Below are 24,147 nucleotides of genomic sequence, written 5' to 3'. Positions count from 1 at the left end.
ATTCCCCTTAGCATGTCCCCCTCCCATCTTTAATTGTTTATTTCTTTTTTATTTTCTGCTGTATATGATATAACTGCACAGGTTTATTTGGTAGTCTGGTCCTAGCCTCGTCACTACTTCGCTGGGGTTAAGCCAGACACTTACCAGCACAGGGGGTCGGTTGTGCTGATACTACACTTTGTACTGTGTGTAGATCCCGGAGCTACAACTTTTGGACCATAGCTTTGGGTGGCTGACTTCAGTCTAGTCCGAGATTCCGAGGTAGTCCTGCAGGCGTCCGCAGGCCCCGACGTTCTCTTCTATCTGTATATTCTATTTTCATTTACTTCAGAGATAGATTGTATCTTTCTTTCCAAACTATTGTTTGTAGTATTCATAGATGGTTCATGATATTGTGACACCAGTTCCGGGTAGAGATGTACTTGGTATTGTCGTACTATTTTTTGGCTAAGTTATCAGATTACGTCTTCCGCATGTCTTTATTTAGTGTTAATATTTCATTGTTGATCGTATGTTGTTTTAAACTATTAAAAATAGCTAAATAAAAGAGTTAGTGAATCTATAATACTCGGCTTGCCTAGCTTTTACGAGTAGGCGCCATCACGACTTTCGAGGGTGGGAAATCCGGGTCGTAACACTAGTATTACCCTTGTACTATTGTAAATCGTACACGTATGTCCTCCGTTTCACTTTACGTTGAAAATTCATCCTACCATTAACAAACTTGATGGAATTGCCCCTAACTCTAACGGATGGTCAATATGGAAGCTAACCCATTCTATTTTTTCCATGTCAACTGCCACGTCAGCTTTCCATTAAGTTGAAAGCCCCAATTCAACTGCCAAATTAAATTGACCCAATTGCACTCCCAAAATTTTGACACGTTTCAATTTCATCCTTCGAAAGCATGCCCTTATCATTAGTAACTATAATCTTTTTGTTCTGACCCATGGTCTTAACTTCAGCAGAGACATTCAATATTTGGCATCGATATTAAACAAAACAGTTATCTGAGGTACACCTCTAGGAATAGGGTGTATACCATAGAGCTCAAATTTGCCCAACAAGTTGTTGTCTTTTGCTCTTGCTTTCTCTCCTTCGTACACCTGAATTGACAGTCTAGTTTGATTATCTGAATATGTTGAAAATATCATCTCTTTCTTAGCAGGAATTGTTGTGTCCCTTGGAATTAACATAGTCATAACTCCTCCTATTGTTTCCAATCCTATTGATAGTGGCGTGACATCCGAAATTAGAAAATCTTGAATCTTCTTATTACTAACCTCTACACTAAGAATCGCAACTTGTACAGCAGCACCATATGCGATAGCTTCATCAGGATTAATACTTTTGTAAAGTTCCTTACCATTGAAGTAGTCTTGAAATAGCTGTTGTATTTTGGGAATTCTACTTGATCCACCAACAAGTAGAATCTTATCAACATTATCCTTGTCCATACTTGCATCCCTCAAACATTTCTCAACTGGCTCCATATATTTCTTAAAGAGGTCCGCGTTCAAGAGTCGAATTTTGGGAGTGAAGTTGGGTCAATATAATTTAGGAGTCAAATTGGGGCTTTCAACTTAATGGAAGGCTGACTTGGCAGGTGACGCGGAAAAAATGGAAAGGACAGCTACTACATTGGCCATCTGTTAGGTTTAGGGGCAATTCCATCAAGTTTATTAACGGTAGGGTGGGTTTTGGACATGAAGTGAAATAGAGGACATAAGTGTACTATTTAAAATAGTACAAGGGCAATAATGACCTTTTTCCCTTATAGAAATTGGAATAGGTCTAGTATGTCATTTATGACTTGTGTGCAAATTTGAGGTCAATCGGACTTGATTTAATAGGTTTCAGTATTGAATGTAGAAGTTGGAAATTGTTAGTTTTCATTAGACTTGAATAGGAGTGTGATTTGTGTTTTGATGTGATTTGAGACTCTGACTAAGTTTGTATCATATTTTAGGACTTGTTAGTACATTCGGACGGAGTTCCGAGTTGCTCAGGTGTGTTTCAGGGTAAGTTTTGAGCGAGCCTAGGCATTTCGGTAATCTGATATTGTTTTAGAACTTTGAAAGTGTGTGGGGAACATTTTGGAGTGCTGAGGCAAAGCCTCATGTGCGGACCACAGAGGAAAAGTGCGAACCGAAGAAGAATTGTGCGGACCACAGAATTCTTCTCGCGGCCGCAGAAAGGAGGTTCTACAGGTTTGATGGTGTAATTTCAAAAGCTTATATCTTTTAATCTACAAGGAATTTTGAGATGATTCAAAAATAGAGTTGTAGCCCTTTGAATCTAGTTTCCATAAAGATATGCCATTAATCATTTCTACATTTGTACAGAAAGTTATGGTCAATTTACAGAAGCCTAATAGTGCAGTCATTTCTGAGTGCGACCGCATAATTTGGATTGTGGCTGCAGAACTTGGAATGTGCGAACCGCAATAAAAATGTGCGGTCAGCACATTTGGTTTAAGATTTGTACCATATAAACGAGGGTTTCACCTCATTCTTCATTTTTGGACCTAGAGAGCTCGATTTATGGCGATTATTTTTGATATTTTCAAGAAATTCAATGGGGTAAGTGATTCTAACTCAGATTTGTTTAACATATGTGAATATATCATTATTTTCATCATTTAATTAGTATTTTGAGATGGAAATTTGAGATTTTTTTTAGAAATTTCATAAAACAAATTTTTGGGATTCGAATGTCAATTCAGAGTCGGATTTTAGTCAAACTACTATGGTTGAAATCGTAATTGAATGGGTCATTGGATTTTGTGAGTTTCGTTGGACTATGAGATGTTGGCCCCACTGTCGACTTTTTGAGCAGAGTTGAGAATTTTCATAAATTATTAAATTACAAGTATTGGAATTCATTTCAGTAGTCTCAACAAGGAAAAATAGACATACTTTCAAGTCCGACAAATTAAGTCAATTAGTTTATTCATGCCAAGTACAAGTAAAATCGGATAAAAATATCTTTTAGAAGTTTTCAAAATAGTGATATATAGCAACTATGTACAACAACAGTTAAAACATATACAGCCTCTCAGGGCAACAATCACTCAGACCTCCTATTTACCTAACCTCACAATCACTAATTTTCTCATAGCCACTCATTCCTTACGATTACTCAGCACTCGGTACTCGTACTCAGTAGGTACCTACGCTCACTGGGAGTGTGTACAGATTCCGTAGGGACTCTTTCAACCCAAGCACTATATCAAGCCGATCATGGCATAAATCAATGAAACATGCTACGGCATGCAGCCCGATCCCATAAATAACCTCACAATCAGACCCTCGGCTTCACTCAGTCATCAATCTCTCCAGTCTCTTGGGCTCTCAGAAATCATGAAAATCAGCCCAAATAGCAGTAATATGATGTATCTACAAGAATAATAGAGAGTGAAATATGATATGCAAGTAAAACTGAGACTGAGTACAAATAGCATTTAGCAGGTAATTCAACATGTAACACGGCCTATGTGGGTCCCAACATTACCAACACATAGCCTAAACATGATTTTTAATTTGATTTGTGGTCAAATTTCTATAACACATGGGGAGCATATAGCTAACAACAAGTTTATTCAACTTTACAGTTTCGTGAAATGGACCAAGTCACAATTCCCAAAGTGCACGCCCACACGACCGTCACCTAGCATGCACGTCACCTCCAAAACAATCACATAACACAAAATTCGGGGTTTCATACCCTTAGGACCAGATTTGGAACTGTTACATACCTCAATTCGAGCAAAACTCTATTACAAAATGCCTTTGCCACAAGCAATACAATACAATCAATATAGGCTAAAGGAATCAATTCCACAAGAAAAATATAAAATTATAATCAAAATCTAAAATCGGCTCAAACCTGGCCCCTAGGCCCACGTCTTGAAATTCGACAAAAGTCACAAAACCCAAAAGCCCATTCACTCATGAGTCTAACCATACCAAATTTACTCAAATCCGATAACAAGATCTCATTCAAAACTTCAAAATCTAATCTAAGAACTCTTCATCATTTTCTCCAATTTTCCACCCCAAATAACAAATTAGATGATGGAATTAAAGGTATAATCATGGAATTTGACCAAAATTAGATAGGAATCACTTACCCCAAACACCAACGCAAAAATCTTTCAAAATATTTCCTTCTACCGAGCTCCCAAGTTAATTTTATGTTATGAACTCGAAACCCTTGTTTTGAATCTTTTAAATCTAACCAGATATGCCTTCAACGCGATCGTGGAACATACATCGCGACCGCGAAGCACAACTATGCTGCCCCACAATCTCTATGGGTTCAACATTCAACTGTCGAGTCACTTTATTACTTGACGACTACGTATACTTGCGTGTACTTGGGGAACCAACAAGTTTTTGGTGCCTTGTCAGGGACTTAGTTATTGATTGTTTATCTAAGCTTTTAATTGATTTTTGTTCAAGTTTTAAATTTTTCTATTTAGTTATTTTTCTAGATTAGACTTTTACTTTTATCTTTACATGTTTTGTTTATTTTTTTCTTTTTGTAAATATTTTTCTTTTTATAACAATATAATTTTTTCTCTTAGTGTGTTCATAGTTCTCTCAACATGATATCTGGGGATGGAATATCAAGAGGTAAGGTTATTGTTGAAGACAATTGATTGACGGAAGACATTTATGGCCCGTCTTTTTAGGCTTGTCATGACTTGAACTCTGGGAAGTCTAAATTTGAATATGGGAGTAAGGGTTGGTATTTGGACGGAATATTCACGATTAAGGGAATATGCAGAATGACTTATCTTCTAAGAAGTTTGGCTTGGCTTTGCACAACTTGGATGTAGATTTAAGTGCAAAGGTTGATGCATTCAACGCCCAACAATTTAATGATGAGTTGTGTGAAGCTAAAAAAAATCATCTAGAGTAAATTGAGGAGCTATTTTGATCAATTTGCACGGTCTTTGACTACTTTCGAATCATTTGGCTTAGAATTAAGGACATTGGAAGGCGTTCGGAGGATAATACGTGCGAAATGGAATTTACGGAGCATTTACTAGCTTGCTCGGCATTGGTTTCGGCTTGTTCGAGGTAAGTAGCATTTCTAAACTTGGAGATAAGGGTATGAACCTTTATACGTGTTATGGGAATTGTTTGGAGGTGAAGGACATGCTAGGTGACGGGCGTGCACCATAGAAATTGTGGCATAATTGGTTCCGTGGAATTGTGTAGTCAAATAATCTTGACATTATCCATGTAGGTTTATATGTTAAAGAAATTGAGCTGAGAATCATGTTAAAAATCATGCTGAGGCTATATGACAATATTATTGAGACCCACAGAGGTCATATTGCTATTGAATTATTTGTTTAAATTGAAATTTCATACTCAGTCATATTCCTTCATTGCATATTTGTCATGACCCAGGTTCGCCCTCCGTGAACCATAGTGACGGCACCTAGTCTCTACGACTAGGTAAGCCTAATTTGTGGAAGTAAACAATTTAAAACAGAAATAAAGCAGTAACAGTGATTAAATATGTTGCTCGGCATACACCACATTTAAATCTCAATACCAAACATAAATACAAGACTCGAAAACCCATGAATCACAAGCTAAGATTAATACTACATAGCTCTAACTCCGGAATGTCTACTAAGAACAGGAAGGTACAAAAGGGCTAAATACTAAAAGCAGGAATCGAAAGGGACTTCTCGGTCTGCGGACGCGGCAGATGTACCTCGAAGTCTCTAGAGCAGTCGCCTCCTCAAGAATGATAGGCCTGAGTAGAAATACCTGGATCTGCACATGAAAAACATGCACAAAAGGGGCATGAGTACACCATAACAGTACTCAGTAAGTGCCAAGCCTAACCTTGGTCGGGTAGTGACGAGGAAGGTCAGGGCCCTACTAAGGTTAAATACAATATAAGGGTTAACAGTGTGGAATAAAACAGTATAAATAAGTGCAACAATAAGAAATAACATAGAATTGACAGAACAACAACTAGAATAGGGACAAAACAAGCCATGGAAAAAAATACAGCTCAACACAGAGATAATAACTGGGGCACCTTCCAGGATACCGTCCTGTAGTCCCAATTACAATTGTCCAATGGATCTCTCGGGATACCGTCCCATAGTCCATCATATATATGTTTGAAGGATTTCCCGGGACACTGTACCGTAGTAAAACTATCAATGCAAGGGGATCTACCGGAATCCCGATCCGTAGTCCCAAATGTAAATACCTAGTACTAGGAGAATCTACCCGTGCATTCCCATAGTTCCATATAACTGTGCAGGGGGGTCTATCGGGAATCTAACCCGTAGTCCCAAAGTAAATATACAAGGGGATCTACTGGGAATCTAGCCCGTAGTCCCAAAATAAACAGACAAGGGGGAGCTACCGGAATCCCACATCCGAAGTCCCAAAATAAATACACAGAACAACAAGAAGATATACAGTAATGGCAGAATTTCATATTAAGGCAATAAATGATTCTAGCTTAGCATGTTGCAAAGAATTCAAGTAAGGCAGGTTGAATCAAATAAGGCAATTAAGTCACTTAGACATGCTTTCCTAAGCTAACAACATGCTTAATAGTGCAAGAAATAGAAAAAGGTAAGGAAACATACTAGTAATTACTTAAAGAAAATCGGATTTACAACAATTAGCACAAGTACGCACTCGCCACCTCATGTACAAGGCATTTCAATTACCAAATATACCAATCCTAAGGGGAAGGTCCCCCACACAAGGTTATACAAGCCACTTACCTCGAACCGGCTCAAAATCAACCCAACACCACGTCTTTGCCACGAGTACTCGACTCCACAAGGCCCAAATCTATTCAATTCAATTGCAAAATGTAAATAACACTTCAAGTAACCGATCATATAATTAAGTTCTAAGCTAATACCCGAAATTAGGTAAAATAACCAAAATGCCCCTCGGGCCCACGTCCCGAAATCGGGTGAAATTTATATTTTTAGAAACCTCATACTCTCACGAGTCTATACATAACAAAAACACTGAAATTGGAGTCCAAATGACCCCTCAAATCCTCAATTAAAGGCCTCTTAAACTCAAGCCCTAATACCCAATTTCCCCAAATTTCTCACCACTAATTAGGTCTTTAATCACATAAAAATGAGTTATGAAGTCAAGGACGTTACCTCCAAGCGATTACCCTTTGTTTTCCTCAAAAATCTCTCTTAAAAGCTTCAAAAATGGATGAAAATGGTGAAAGAATCCCTCAAATTCGCGAAGGCAACTATTTATATGTTCTGCCCAGCGATTTCCGCATTTGCAACCCTGAGACAACATCTGTGGTCCCGCATCTGCGGAGACTTAGTTGTATCTGCGACTTTTAATTAAATGGCCAATTTCCGCACCTGCGGCCCCCAACTCGCAGGTGCGATTCCGCTTCTGCGGAAATATCCCTCACATCTACGGAACCTGCTAACCTCCCTCAATTTTGCTTCTGCGGCCTCTAAGCCGCTTTTGCGGTCACCAAACCGCAGATGCGAAAATACCAGAAGCAGCATAAATACAATAGCTGCAACAATTTCTCAAACTTCCCATCAACCATCCAAAATCACCCCGAGGCCTCCGGGACCTCAACCAAAAAGCACCAACATCACCTAATACCTCATTCTAACTTGTACAAATCCTTAAAACACCTAGAACAACATCAAAACCTCGAATTAATCAATGATTTAAGCCTAAGAACTCCAATTTTCCTCAAAATATGCTTTCGATCAAAAAGTCTATCAAACCTCGTCCGAATGACCTGAAAATTTGAACACACGTCACATTCAACACTACGGAGCTACTCTAACTTCCGGAATTCCATCCCGACACTCGGATCAAAATCTCACTATTGGACCAGAAACTTTAAAAAAATTCAACTTCCGACATTTCAAGCCTAAATTAACTACGGTCCTCCAAAACACACTCTGAACACGCTCCTAACCCCGAAATCACCAAACGGAGCTAACGAAACCATCGGATTTCCATTCTGAGGCCGTCTTCCCACTGTTCCAACTATGGTAAACTTTCCAACACTTAAGCTCTCATTTAGGGACTAAGTGTCTCAAAACTCTCCGGAACTCAAAACTGAATATCCCGGTGAATCGAAATAGCAGAAATAAAATTGGGGAAAGCAGTTTATAGGGGATCGGGGCGTTAATTATTAAGACGACCAGTCGGGTCATCACATCCTCCTACATTTAAACATTCATTCGTCCTCGAACGAGCATAGATACATACCTAAAGTAGTGAAAAGATGAGGGTAACGGCTGCGCATATCCTGCTCGGTCTCCCAGGTCGCCTCCTCGACCGGCTGAACCCGCCATTGAACCTTCATTGATGCAATGTTCTTTGACCTCAGCTTTCTGACCTGCCTATCCAATATTGCCACTGGCTTCTCAACATAAGATAGATCCTTGTCCAACTTGACTGAACTGAAATCCAACCACGTGCGACGGGTCGCCGTGATACCTCTGGAGCATCGAAACATGAAATACCAGATGATTTCCTACCAAGCTGGGATGTGGGCAAGCTCATAAGCAACCTCCCCAACACACCTTAATATCTCACAAGGGCCGATAAACCTTAGACTCAACTTCCCTTTCTTCTCGAATCTCATAAAGCCCTTCATAAGTGGAACCCGAAGCAGAACCCGGTCTCTAGCCATATAGGAAACATCACGAAACTTCCGGTCCACATAACTCTTCTCTCTGGACTAGGCTGTACAGAGCCTATCCTGAATCACCGTAACCTTCTCCAAAGCATCCTGAACTAAGTACATGCCCAATAATCTGGCCTCACTCGGCTCAAACCAACCCACCAGAGATCTACATCGCCTACCATATAAAGCCTCATATGGTGCCATCTGATTGCTGGACTGATAACTGTTGTTGTAAGCAAACTCCACCAATGGCAAGAACTGATCCCAAGACCCTTAAAACTCAATCACACACGCACGAAACATATCCTCAATAATCTGGATAGTGCGCTCGGACTGTCCGTCCGTCTGAGGGTGAAATGATGTACACAACTCTACCCGAGTACCTAACTTATACTGAACAGCACTCCAAAATCGTGATGTGAACTGGGTACCTCTATCTGAAATGATGGAAACCGGAATACCATGCAGGAGAACAATCTCTCGGATATATATCTCTGCCAGCCGCTCCGAGGAATAAGTAGTACACACAGGAATAAAGTGAGTGGACTTGGTCAGCCGATCCACAACGTCTGTGGGAGCCCAACTACAAAGTCCATGGTGATTCGCTCCCACTTCCATTCCGAAATCTCTATCTGCTGAAGTAACCCACCCGGTCTCTAGTGCTCATACTTCACCTGCTGGTAGTTGAGACACCGAGCTACAAATCCAACTATATCTTTCTTCATCTGCGTCCACCAATAGTGTTGTCTCAAATCTTGATACATATTCACGGCACCCGGATGAATGGAATACTGCGAGCTATGAGCATCCTCTAGAATCAACTCTCGAAGCCCATCAACATTGGGTACACAAATCTGACCTTGCATCCTCAATACCCCATCGTCACCAATAGTCACATCTCTGGCATCACTGTGCTGAACCTTGTCCTTGAGGACAAGCAAATGAAGGTCATCATACTGCCGCTCCCTGATACGATCAAATAAAGAAGACCGAGAAACCACGCAAGCTAGAACCTGACTGGGCTCCGAAAGATCCAATCTCACAATCTGGCTGGCTAAGGCCTGAACATCCATCATCATAGGCATCTCCGATGCTGGTAAATAAGCTAAACTCCCCATACTCTCTGCCCGACGACTCAAAGCATCGGCCACCACATTGGCCTTGACCGGGTGATACAAAATAGTGATGTCATAGTCCTTCAGCAACTCTAACCACCTCCTCTAGCACAAATTTAGATCTTTTTGCTTGAACAAGTGCTGCAAGCTTCAATGGTCAGTATAAATCTCACAGGGAACCCCGTATAAATAATGGCACCAAATCTACAGGGCGTGGACATTGGCAGCTAACTCGAGGTCGTGAACAAGGTAGTTCTTCTCATGTATCTTCAACTGTCTGGACGCGTAGGCAATCACCCTACCATCCTGCATCAACACCGCTCTGAGGCCAACCCTCGAGGCATCACAATAGACCGTATAAGACCCCGAACCTGTAGGCAGTATCAAAATTGGGGTTGTGGTCAAAGCTGTCTTGAGCTTCTGAAAGCTCTCCTCACATTCCTCCGTCAACTGAAATGGAGCACCCTTCTAGGTCAACCTGGTCATAGGGGCTGCAATCGATGAAAACCCCTCTGCAAAACGACGGTAGTAGCCAGCCAAACCAAGGAAACTATGGATCTTGGTAGCTGAGGATGGTCTAGGCCAACTCTGCATGACCTCTATCTTCTTCGGATCCACTTGAATACCCTCACACGATACCACGTGGCCTAAGAATGCCACCGAATCCAACCAAAACTCACATTTCGAGAATTTAACATATAACTTCTTCTCTCTCAAAGTCTGAAGCACAGTTCTCAGGTGTTGCTCAAGATCTTCCTAACTCCGGGAATACACCAGAATATCATCAATAAAGACAATGAAGAATGAGTCAAGATACTACCAGAACACACTGTGCATCAAATGCATAAAGGTTGTTGGGGCATTGGTCAGCCCAAATGACATAACAAGGAACTCGTAATGACCATACCGAGTCCTGAAAGCAGTCTTCGGGATATCTGGCTCCCGAATCTTCAACTGATGGTAACCTGAGCGCAAATCAACCTTAGAAAACACATGTGCGCCCTGAAGCTGGTCAAACAGATCATCAATACGAGGCAAATGATAACGGTTCTTCACTATCACTTTGTTCAACTGGCGATAATCAATACACATATGTATAGAACCATCCATTTTCTTCACAAACAAAATAGGAGCACCCCAAGGTAATACATTGGGTCGAATAGAACCCTTATCAAGCAATTCATGTAACTGATCCTTCAACTCAAGAGGAGCCATACGATACATTGGGATAGAAATAGGCTGAGTGCCCGACAACAAATCAATGCCAAAATAAATATCTCTATCAGGCAGCATGCGTGGAAGATCAGCTGGAAACAGATCGGAAAAATCCCGTACTATTAGAACTGAATCAACTGAAGGGGTATCAATATTGACGTCTCTCACATAAGCTAGATATGTTTCACATCCCTTCTCAACCATGCGCTGAGCTTTAATAAAAGAAATAACTCTACTGGGAGTGCGATCTAAAGTACCCCTCCACTCAACACGTGGTATACCTGGCATAACCAGCGTCACGGTTTTGGCGTGACAATCAAGAATAACATAATGTGGCGACAAACAGTCCATGGCCGAGATAATATCGAAGTCAACCATACTAAGTAACAATAAATCGGCTCTGGTCTCAAAACCACTAAGAGCAACCAAACACGACCGATAAACGCGGTCCACAACAAGATAATCTCCTATAGGAGTAAAAATATAAATAGGGGAACTCAAAGAATCTCGAGATACACCCAAATGCGGAGCACAATAAGAAGACACATAAGAGTAAGTAGAGCCTGGATCGAATAGAACCGATGCATCTCTGTTGCAAACTAATATAATACCTGTGATGACAGAATCAGATGCAACAACCTTGGTACGGGCAGGAAGGGCATAGTATCTAGCCTGGACTCCCCCTCTAGGGTGACCTCTATCTCCCCAACCTTCACCTCTAGCTAGCTAAGCAAGTGGGGTAGCAACTGGAGCTGTAACCATAGCCTGATAACTCTGCGGGACACGCTGTGGCGGAGAAGTCTGTGGAGGTGCACCCCTCCCAAGTGTAGGGCAATCCCTCACCATATGAAGTGTGTCACCGCAATATAAACAAGCTCTGGTAGGATGTGGTGGCTGTAACTGGCTAGGGCCAGGTCTACTGGACTGACCTCTGAAAGCACCCCGCGTAGGAAGCACACTAGATACTGGTGGTGCATAATAAGGCTCCTAAGGCCTAGGAGGAGCTAGAGCACTACTAGCTAGTAGATAAGCTGAACGAACATGGCGACTCATATAACCCCTACCATGACGACCTGCAGCTGGGGTACGGGCACCAGAATAATGGCCCGACTCTCGAGACCTCTTGGCCTCCCTTTCCTATTTCTCCCTAGCATGCATACCCTCAATCCTTCTAGCAATGCTCACCACCTGCTGATAAGAAATATCCATCTCCAACTCATAAGCCATGCTAGATCTAATGCTGGACCAAGGCTGGTGCATGTCTAGCGAAGCTGGTGTAACGGACAACACACTCTGAAACAGTCATAGCACCCTGGCGCAAATGCTCAAACTCTACGCGCCATGCTTCCCTGAGGCTCTGCGAAACATACTCCCTCAGGAACAGATCTGCAAACTGTGCCCAAGTCAGTGAAGCAACCTCATCTGGACTGTCTAACTCATAGGTGCGCTACCACTCATAGGCGGCTCCTCGAAGCTGGAAGGTAGTGAAAGAAACTCCGCTCGATCCGGAGATACCCATGGTATGGAGAATGCGGTAACACTCATCAAGAAATCCCAGAGCATCCTCCGATGCTAGATCACTAAACACAGGGGGCTTGTACTTCTTGAACCTCCCAAGCCTCAACTGCTTATCCTCGGAAGTCGTTACCCTGCCTTTGAGCTGAACTGGCACTACAGGCGGCACAGGAGTGCAGGCGGTAGGAGTCTGTGCTCCTCCCTAGGCCTGAGATGTGGCTACAGTAAGGGAAAACAACCGTGTGAGCCAAGTTGGTGTAGATGCTCATGAACTGCGCCAAAGTCTCATGAAGGGTTGGAGTAGTAGTAGCAGTAGGCATATCAAGTGCCTGGACTCCGGCTGGAACTGCGGGTGTTACCTCGATGGCAGCTCGTGCAGGTGCTCTGGTTGTACCATGTACGCGTCCTCGGCCTCTACCCTAGCCCCGGCATCTGATGGCTACAATAGGGGGAGCGGGTGCCTGATTATCTCGAGTAGCATGTGTCCTCACCATCTGTGAGAGAATAGAAGACAGAAGTTTAGAATTGTGATGTCAAAATATCACACAATAAGGAAATCGAATGAAGTAGAAATTTACCTAACAGTTACATAGTCTCTCGTAGATAAGTATAGACGTCTCCATACCGATCAGCAAGACTCTAAGAAACCGGCTTATGATCCATTACTCCTATGAACCTAGAGCTCTGATACCAACTTGTCACAACCCCAGTTCGCCCTCCGTGAACCATCGTGACGGCACCTAGTCTATACGACTAGGTAAGCCTAATTTGCGGTAGAAAACCAAAATCTGTGGAAGTAAACAATTTATACAGATATAAAGCAGTAATAGTGTTTAAAGGTGCTGCTCGGCATACACCTTGTTTAACTCTCAATACCAAACATAAATACAAGACCCAGAAACCTACAGGAAGGTACAATACTACATAACTCTAACTCTGGAATGTCTAATAAGAACAGGAAGGTACAAAAGAGCTAAATACTAAAAGCAGGAACAGAAAGGGACTTCTCGGTCTGCGGACGCGGTAGATGTACCTTTAAATCTCTAGAGCGGTCGCCTCCTCAAGAATGATAGGCTTGAGTAGAAGTAACTGGATCTGCACATGAAAAACATGCACAGAAGGGGCATGAGTACACTACAGCAGTACTCAATAAGTGCCAAGCCTAACCTCGGTCGGGTAGTGACGAAGAAAGTCAGGGCCCTATTGAGTTTAAATACAATATAAGGGTCAATAGTTTGGAATAAAACAGTATAAATAAGTGCAATAGTAAGAAATAACATAGAATTGATAGAACAAAAACTATAACAGGGACAAAACAAGACACAAACAAAATACAGCTCAACACATAGATAATAACCGGGGCACCTTCCAGGATACCGTCCAGTAGTCCCAATTACAACTGTCCAGTGGATCTCCCGGGATACCGACCCGTAGTCCATCATATATATATCCAAAGGATCTCTCGGGATCCCGTCCCGTAGTCTAACTATCAATGTGCGGGGATCTACCAAAATACCGATACGTAGTCCCAAATGTAAATACCCAGTACTGGAGGAATCTACCGGGTGCATTCCCGTAGTTCCATATAACTGTGCAGGGGGGTCTATCGAGAATCTACCCCGTAGTCCCAAAGTAAATGTGCAAGGGGATCTACCGGGAATCTAGCCCGTAGTCCCAAAATAAATAGACAAGGGGGAGCTACCGGAATCCCACATCCGAAGTCCCAAAATAAATACACAGCAACAATAGGAAGATATACAGTAATGGCAGAATTTCATATTAAGGCAATAAATGATTCTAGCTTAGCATGTTGCAAAGAATTCAAGTAAGGCAGGTTGAATCAAATAAGGCAATTAAGTCACTTAGACATGATTTCCTAAGCTAACAACAGGCTTAATAGTGCAAGAAATAGAAACAGGAAAGGAAACATACAAGTAATTACTTAAAGAAAATCGGATTTCCAACAATTAGCACAAGTACGCACTCGCCACCTCATGTACAAGGCATTTCAATTACCAAATATACCAATCCTAAGGTGAAGGTCCCCCACACAAGGTTAGACAAGCCACTTACCTCGAACCGACTCAAAATCAACCCAACACCACGTCTTTGCCACGAGTACTCGACTCCACAAGGCCCAAATCTATTCAATTCAATTGCAAAATGTAAATAACACTTCAAGTAACTGATTATATAATTATGTTCTAAGCTAATACACGAAATTAGGTAAAATGACCAAAATGCCCCTCGGGCCCATGTCCTGAAATCAGGTGAAATTTATATTTTTAGAAACCTCGTACTCTCACGAGCCTATACATAACAATAACACTGAAATCAGAGTCCAAATGTCCCCTCAAATCCTCAATTAAAGGCCTCTTAAACTCAAGCCCTAATTACCCATTTTTTCCAAATTTCTCACCACTAATTAGGTCTTTAATCACATAAAAATGAGTGATGAAATCAAGGACGTTACCTCCAAGAGATTCCCCTTTGTTTTCCTCAAACAAATCTCTCTCAAGCCCAGATGAAAATGGTGAAAGAATCCCTCAAATTCGCGAAGGCAACAATTTATATGTACTGCCTAGCAATTTTTGCATTTGTGACCCTTGGACCGCATCTGCGGTCTTGCTTATGTGGAGACTTAGTCGCATCCGCAACTTTTCATTAAATGGCCAATTTCTGCATCTGCGGCCCCCAACTCGTAAGTGCGATTCTGCCTCTACGGAAATATCCCTCGCATTTGCGGAACCTGCTAACCTCCCTCAATTTTGCATATGCATCCTCTTAGACGCTTCTGCGGCACCGCATATGCGGTCCCCAAACCCTAGATGCAAAAATACCAGAAGCAGTAAAAATACAGCAACTGCAATAATTTCTCAAACTTCCCATCAACCATCCGAAATCACCCCGAGGCCCCCGGGACCTCAACCAAAAGCACCAAAATCACATAATACCTCATTCAAACTTGTACCGATCCTTAAAACACCTGGAATAACATCGAAACCTCGAATTAATCAAGGATTTAAGCCTAAGAACTCCAATTTTCCTCAAAATACGCTTTCGATAAAAAATTCTATCAAACCTCGTCCGAATGACCTAAAATTTTGCACACATGTCACATTCAACACTACAGAGCGACTCCAACTTTTGTAATTCCATTTAGACCCTTGGATCAAAATCTCACTATCGGACCGGAAACTTCAAAAAAATTCAACTTCCGGCGTTTCAAGCCTAAATTACCTACGGACCGTCAAAACACACTCCGAACATGCTCCTAACCCCGAAATCACCCAACGGAGCTAGGTTATGCCATGGAGATCCATGGGTTATGCCAGGATAAAAGAAAAAGGGTCCTTGGGTTATGCCAGGGAAATCCACGGGTTATGCCGGGGTAAAAGAAAAATGGTCCGCGAGTTATGCCGGGATAAAAGAAAAATGGTCCTCGGGTTATGCCAGAAAAGAAAAAGGTCCCTAGGTTATTCCAGGGGGATCCGTGGGTTATGCTGGGATAAAAGAAAAAGGGTCTGTGGGTTATGCCGGGATAAAAGAAAAATGGTCCTCGGGTTATGCCAGGAAGGTCCACGGGTTACGCCGGGATATCTAAGGAATGGGGGCCCTATGCTACCATGATTTTGAATTTTTCTTCTTCTTTTCTTTCTTCTTTCTTTTTTTTTCTTCCTTTTTACTTCACTTCTCATTTTACTTAGGAGAATGAATGAATAGTTTAAAAGGACTTCCCTTTTCGGGTCAACCTTTGCTGCAGAACAATTTTGGTTTCCGTGTGCCTTGCTTTTATTACACCTGCTTCTTGCAGGGTTGTTTTGAACTGCACCTATTTCCCTATTTTTGAATCAAAGAAAAATTTGCCAGTTTGAGACGGTGGTTGGTTTTGTGGCCTTCATTGTTTTTTGATCACTTGATCTCGTCCCAACTCTTTGGTGAGAACCTCTGCTGCTTACCAGTTTTCTGAATATTGATCTATTTTTGCAATCGAGAAACACAAGTTTTCAAACTTTTTAGACGACGATTAAACTGTACGGGGCTTTTGACTTCAGATTTCATTTTCAATAATTCTGGTTTCAAAGCATCAGCTATCATGGCCAGTCGGGATCGACTCGATGCACCCGCTGAGGCTGGGTACTCTTCTTTGGATTTGGTTTTTATCAAGCGGAAACCTGTAAAACCAATCTTGCCACCTTTTCTTTGTATCAGTTTCGGAACGGAGTTAGACCGAAAGGGATTCAAGGAAAAGTATACAAAGGACTAGAAAAAGTGAATTTAAAGAAAAAGCGCCCCTTTTCGGGTGGGAAGGAAGGACTTATCTGGGGTGCATGCGGGCTTCTAGACATGACATGCTTCTTGGACTGGATGTCCGACCCACACAAACTTCCCCAATTCCTCATAAACCCATAGTGAACCATATTTCCAAATCGAGAAACCTAGCCAAGACTCCAAGGGTGGCGAGGGTGTCTTCTTTTAGATCAACGGTGCCCATTGCGGGTTTTCGCCAATCGACCTCTCTTACTTCTCTTCTCACTGCCGCCTGATAGTGCTCTTTACGAGCTTTCACTAACCAAGCTCTCTCATTTTCAATTTCTCTGCTCACCATCATCTTATGGTGCCCGTAGGTTTTCATCGATAAGACTCTCTCATTTTATTTCTCTCATTTTGATTGTATCAGATCCAAGCAATTGTGTTTTCTAATTCCGACACCTTTGCCGATTTATTTGAAGGACTTGGACAGGGTTCAGGTAAAAATAAAATTGGATCGCATTTCAAATTTGGAACCGTTCAGCGGGATCATTGCCGAACCATTATATCATCTGTCCCAGTTTCTCTTTTTGGGGAAAATTGGCTTTTTGTTTTGGTGTGACTGAACCCCAGGGAGAGGCTGCCTACATATCGTTTTGGAATCAAGTCGAACGTAGTTCAGATAAACATTTGTTTTGTCGTTTTTGTTTGTTTTTTTTTCATTTTCATTTCATAACATTTTCCGGATCAAAAGAGGGTAATCAAAGAAGAGTAACCGGCTCAAATGGGTTTGCACAAGGGTAGATAGTGTTTGGGATAGCGAGAATGAAAGCCTTCGTCATCCCAATCGGACAAGGTTGTCGCTGAAGAAAACCTAAACATAGTACCTTTTGACTGCATCCGCATTTACAGCTGCTTCGGGATCATTTCCTTCGATATCGCCTAGATACAATGCTCATCTCGGCAATATCTTTTTGATGATGTATGGGCCTTTCCAATTTGGAGAAAATTTTCCTTTTTCTTCCTGGTGATGGGGAAGGATACACCTTAAAACGAGTTTCCCCACTTTAAAATTTCTAGGCCGCACTTTCTTGTTGTAGGCACGAGCCATTCTTTGTTGGTACAACTGCCCGTGGCAGACCGCGGCCATTCGCTTTTCATAGATCAAGGTTAACTATTCTAGACGGGTTTTAACCCACTCACTATCTTCAATTTCAGCTTCAACGATGATCCGGAGAGAGGGGATTGATGGTGGCGGCGCCACCCTCAGGCGGTGGGATTTCAGGGCGGCTTCTAGGGTTTCTGAGTGGTTTCTGAAGAGGGGGTTAGATGAGAGGGATGGGTTTGAGAGAAGGGGGTAGTCTTAGGACAATTATATATTAACCAGACCCTAGTTCAGGACCATTAGATCAAAAGAGATCAACGGTCCTGGTCCAAAGACCATTGAAACGGGGTCGTTTGAATCATGCCGGGATTGGACCGGGTTGGGGCGGACATTGGGCTAACTGGACGGGTATCTGAAATGGGAAATTGGTTTGGGTTAGGTAAATTTTGAAAGACTTGGGCCCAGACCTGATCTCCACAATTCCTTTCCAATTTCTTTATTTATTTTCAAATTCTTTTAATTAATTACAAATAAAAATAAAAACCTAAATGAAAATCATAAAACTAGATTATCCTACCAAATTAAATTAATTAACTCTAAAAAAAATTACCACAACTAATTAAATACCAAATTAAAGAAAACTACCAAAATTCGAATCTAAAAATAAAAAATGCAAAAATGAGTTATTTTTTATGATTTTTCCGTTTTTGTAAAACATCAATTTACTAATTAATCTCAAAAAATATATAATTAATTCCTAAATGCAATGCGTGGTAGTTTTGCTATTTTTTATGGTTTAAATAAAATTAAATATGCACACAAAAATGCAAACAAACACGAAAATTGATCAATTAATTCCTAAAAACCAAATAATAAAAGAAAAATCCTAATTTTGGGGATTCTATAGGAGTAATTCATGCGAGATAAAAATCACGTGCTCACAGCTGCCCCTCTTTGCTCGTAGATACGAAGGGTTTTTGGGAAAAGATAAAATGAGCAATTATGAGGTATTTTTGCCCGTGTGACACTCCATGAGAAGCATTTTTGAAAAGAGCCTGACTGAACCCTACTTCAAAGGTTGCCTACATATCCTTGGCTATAAAGGAATCAGGTTAGTGTAGTTCAGGAAGTTTCGGTAGCTGGGACTACCGGGAGCTGTGATTTCACTACTGCTGCTGTTGCTACTGCTTGCTGACCTCCTTATTACACCAAAAGGAAAATCCAAAGCTTAGCTAGCTAGGCCTATCAACTACGAGTTACAAGATTCCTATCTATAAATCTCTTGAAAATTGATCTTGAGTCTTAGCTGATTTTATTGTGGACCCCGATCTGAATCTTGATGCTCGCAAGTTGTAGGTGCTGGTTCTTTCGTCAGTATTGGATCAAGGCGGGACAGGCGAAGCTTGTGACTTCAATCAAGTCTTGAGCAGTCCACATCTATGTCTGCCTCAGCGCTTTGACTTAACTTCTTTATGTTCTTTTTCTTCTTTTCTTTATTCTAGATTGAGACTCATTCTTTTGGTCATAGCTAATCCCATGCCTTGAGGTAAAACTTGCTCAGACACCAAAACAAACAAACGAACGAAATTTTTCTGCCCTAGTTTTCACTAGGAAAATTTCGTTAGTTATTTGCAATACAAATCCAAACTGTCTCTTTATTGGAAGAAATACAAATTAGGATTGCATATCCTTGGGAGTAGGGTGTGAAGCCCTAAATTGGGAGGATTGTCAGGCTATGCTGGAAAGCTGACCTGGTTATGCTGGAAAAGAAAAGGGTCGTCGGGTTATGCCAAGAAAGTCATCAGCTTATGCCGGAAGAAAAGAAAAGGGTCCTCGGGTTATGCCGGGAGGTCATCGTGTTATGCCGGAAAAGATAAAAGGTCCCTAGGTTATGCCATGGAGATCCATGGGTTATGCCAGGATAAAAGAAAAAGAGTCCTTGGGTTATGCCAGGGAGATCCACGGGTTATGCCGGGGTAAAAGAAAAAGGGTCCGCGGGTTATGCCGGGATAAAAGAAAAATGGTCCTCGGGTTATGCCGGGAGGGCATCGGGTTATGCCAGAAAAGAAAGGTCCCTAGGTTATGCCAGGGAGATCCACGGGTTATGCCGGGATAAAAAAAGAGGGTCCTTGGGTTATGCCTAGGAGATCCACGGATTGTGCCGGGATAAAAGAGAAAGGGTCCTTGGGTTATGCCAAGGAGATCCGCGGGTTATGCCAGGATAAAAAAAAAATGGTCCTCGGGTTATGCCAGGAAGGTCCACGGGTTACGCCGGGATATCTAAGGAATGGAGGCCCTATACTACCATGATTTTGAATTTTTCTTCTTCTTTTCTTTCTTCTTTCTTTTTCTTCTTCCTTTTTACTTCACTTCTCATTTTACTTAGGAGAATGAATGAAGAGTTTAAAAGGACTTCCCTTTCCGGGTCAACTTTTGCTGCAGAACAATTTTGGTTTCCGCATCCTTGATTTTATTGCACCTGCTTCTTGCAGGGTTGTTTTGAACTGCACCCGTTTCCCTGTTTTCGAATCAAAGAACAATTTGTCAGTTTGAGACGGTGGTTGGTTTTGTGGCCTTCATTGTTTTTTGATCACTTGATCTCGGCCCAACTCTTTGGTGAGAACCTCTGCTGCTTGCCAGTTTTCTAAATATTGATCTTTCTTTCCAACTGAGAAACTCAACTTTTCAAACTTTCTAGACGACGGTTAAATCGTGCGGGGCTTTGTCTTTTCCACTTTGTCCCACCTCTAGGGTTTTGACTTCAGATTTCATTTTCAATAATTCTGGTTTCAAAGCATCAGCCATCATGGCCAGTTGGGATCGACTTGATGCACCCGCTGAGGCTGGGTACTCTTCTTTGGATTTGGCTTTTATCAAGCAGAAACCTATAAAACCAATCTTGCCACCTTTTCTTTGTATCAGTTTTGGAACGGAGTTATACCGAAAGGGATTCAAGGAAAAGTAAACAAAGGACGAGAAAAAGTGAAATTAAAGGAAAAGCGCCCCTTTCGGGAGGGAAGAAAGGACTTATGTGGGGTGCATGCGGGCTTCTAGACATGACGTACTTCTTGGACTGGATGTCTGACCCACACAAACTTCCCAAATTCCTCATAAACTCATTGTGAACCATATTTCCAAATCGAGAAACCTAGCCAGGACTCCAAGGGTGGCGAAGGTGTTTTCTTTTCGATCAGCGGTGCCCATTGCGGGTTTTCGCCAATCGACCTCTCTTATTTCTCTTCTCATCGCCTCCTGATAGTACTCTTTACGAGCTTTCACTAACCAATCTCTCTTATTTTCAATTTCTCTGTTCACCGTCATCTTATGGTGCCCGTATGTTTTCACCGATAAGACTCTCTCATTTTATTTCTCTCATTTTGATTGTATCAGATCCAAGCAGTTGTATTTTCTAATTCCGACACCTTTGCCGATTGATCCGAAGGACTTGGATAGGGTTCGGGTAAAAAGAAATTGGATTGTGTTACAAATTTGGAACCGTTCGGCGGGATCATTGCCAAACCATTATATCATCTGCCCCAGTTTTACTTTTTGGGGAAAATTGGCTTTTTGTTTTGGTGTGACTGAACCCCAGGGAGAGGCTGCCTACGTATCCTTTCGGAATCAAGTCGAACGTAGTTCAGGGAAACATTTGTTTTGTCGTTTTTGTTTGTTTGTTTTTTTTCATTTTCATTTCATAACACTTTCCGAATCCAAAGAGGGTAATCAAAGAAGAGTAACCGGCTCGAATGAGTTTGCACAAGGGTAGATAGTGTTTGGGATAGCGAGAACGAAAGCCTTTGTTATCCCAATCGGACAAGGTTGTCGCTGCAGAAAACCTAAACATAGTACCTTTTGACTGCATTCGCATTTACAGCTGCTTCAGGATCATTTCCTTCGATATCGCCCAGATAAAATGCTCCTCTCGGCAATATCTTTTTGATGATGTATGGGCCTTTCTAATTAGGAGCAAATTTTCCTTTTGCTTCCTGGTGATGGGGAAGGATACACCTTAAAACAAGTTGCCCCACTTCAAAATTTGTAGGCCGCACTTTCTTGTTGTAGGCACGAGCCATTCTTTGTTGGTACAACTGCCCGTGGCAGACCACGACCATTAGCTTTTCATCGATCAAGGTTAACTATTCCAGACGGGTTTTAACCCACTCACTGTCTTCAATTTCAGCTTCAACAATGATCCGGAGAGAGGGGATTTCAACCTCTATGGGTATTACAGCTTCAGTTCCATAAACCAAAAGATACGGGGTGGCTCCAATTGACGTGAGCACAGTAGTGTGATATCCCAACAATGCAAATGGCAACTGTTCATGCCATTGCTTGGAACTTTGAATCATCTTTCTCAAAATCCTTTTGATGTTTTTGTTTGCTGCTTCGACGACATCATTGGCATTGGGCCGATAAGGAGTAGAGTTCTGGTGCGTTATCTTGAATTGTTCACATATCTCTTCCATCAAATGACTATTCAAGTTTGCAGCATTGTCTGTGATAATAGTTGCAGGAATGCCAAAACGGTAGATAATATTGGAGTGCACGAAATCTATCATAGTTTTCTTGGTGACAGATTTGAGAGTGATGGCTTCAACCCATTTCGTGAAGTAGTAAATGGAAACTAGTATGAATCTGCGCCCATTTGGGGCTTTCGGCTCGATTGGCCCAATAACGTCCATACCCCAAGCAACAAATGGCCAAGGCGTTGACATGGGATGCAGTTCCGTGGGAGGCGCATGAATCAAATCACCGTGCACCTAGCACTGATGAAACTTCCGGACAAAGATGAAACAGTCATTTTCCATGGTTGTCCAGTAATAGCCCCTCGAAGAATTTTCTTTGCTAAAACATACTCGTTCATGTGGGGTTCGCATACTCTTGTGTGTACCTCATGCATGATTCTTACAGCCTCTTGTGCGTCAACACATCTTAACAAGTTGAGGTCCGGAGTTCTCTTGTACAAGACATCACCACTCAAAAAGAAACCACTCACGTGCCGCCTAATGGTTCTCTTCTGGTGTCCACTGGCTTGCTCGGGGTATTCTTGCATTTTCAAAAACCTTTTGATGTCATGATACCATGGTTGTGTATTTGGTGTTGTTTCAACCATATTACAATAACCATGCATTTCCCAGATTTGAATTTCCAAGGGATCAAAGTGGGCATTGTCTGGGTATGGCAACATTGAGGCTAAAGTGGCAACTGCATCAGCTAGTTCATTGTGGCAGCGAGGAATGTACCTGAACTCTATTAACTTGAATCGTTTGCCAAGTTCTTCCACATGTTGCCTATAAGGAATAAGCTTGACGTCTCGGGTTTCCCATTCTCCTTGATCTTGTTGGATAATTAAATATGAGTCTCCCATGATTAATAGTTCTTTGACATCTTGGTCGATTGCCATGTTCATACCCGTAGTGTTGTTTGTGCAGAAAAACCGAAGCCTGGCTGTGGCCGGATAATGCTTACCGTGGGCGAGATCAAGACTGCCCCAATTCCAACACCTTTGCATTTACCGCTTCATGGAAGAACATTTTCCAAAAATTTATGTCTTCGGATATTGCCTCAACTGAGTTTACCTCTTCATCCAGGAAGTAAGTATTCAGAGGTTGGTATTCATCATCGACCGGATCAGCCAAATGATCTGCTAACGCCTGGGCTTTCATTGTCGTGCGAGTGACATATACTATGTCGAATTCAGTAAGCAGGATATGCAATTTTGCTAGCCTCCCAGTGGGCATCGGCTTCTGGAATATGTATTTTAAAGGATCCAACCTGGTTATGAGGTAAGTGGTGTAGGCTTGCAAATAATGCCTCAGCTTCTTAGCGACCCAAGTCAAAGCGCAGCAAGTCCTTCCCAACAAAGTGTATTTGTCTTAATAACTGGTGAATTTCTTGCTCAGATAGTAAATAGCCTGCTTTGTCTTTCCGGTCACATCGTGTTGCCCAAGGATGCAACCGAAAGAATTTTCCAAGACTGCCAGGTATAAGAACAAAGGCCTCCCTGGCTCAGGTGGGACCAAGACTGGCGGATTTGATAGATATTCCTTGATTTTATCAAAAGCTTCTTGACATTCATCTGTCCACTTGACTGTCGCGTCTTTCGTTAGTAATTTGAATATGGGTTCACATGTGGATGTCAACTGGGCAATGAACCAGCTGATGTAGTTCAATCTACCTAACAAACTTATAACATCCTTCTTAGTTTTCAGAGGTGGCAAATCTCGAATGGACTTTTTCTTTGTTGGGTCTAAC

At 41.9% G+C, this 24,147-nt stretch overlaps 1 pseudogene; it reads right to left on the bottom strand.

Moving 5' to 3' along the window:
• Window positions 1–846: 846 nt before the first annotated feature.
• On the bottom strand, window positions 847–23,296 carry LOC104237790 (heat shock 70 kDa protein 4-like; annotated as a pseudogene).
• Between the last annotated feature and the right edge of the window lie 851 nt (window positions 23,297–24,147).

This window comes from Nicotiana sylvestris, chromosome 2 (assembly GCF_000393655.2).
Source record: "Nicotiana sylvestris chromosome 2, ASM39365v2, whole genome shotgun sequence".
Taxonomy (NCBI): Eukaryota; Viridiplantae; Streptophyta; class Magnoliopsida; order Solanales; family Solanaceae; genus Nicotiana; species Nicotiana sylvestris.
Note: the sequence above shows the minus strand (reverse complement) of the source record. Positions and strands in the feature narration are given on the sequence as shown.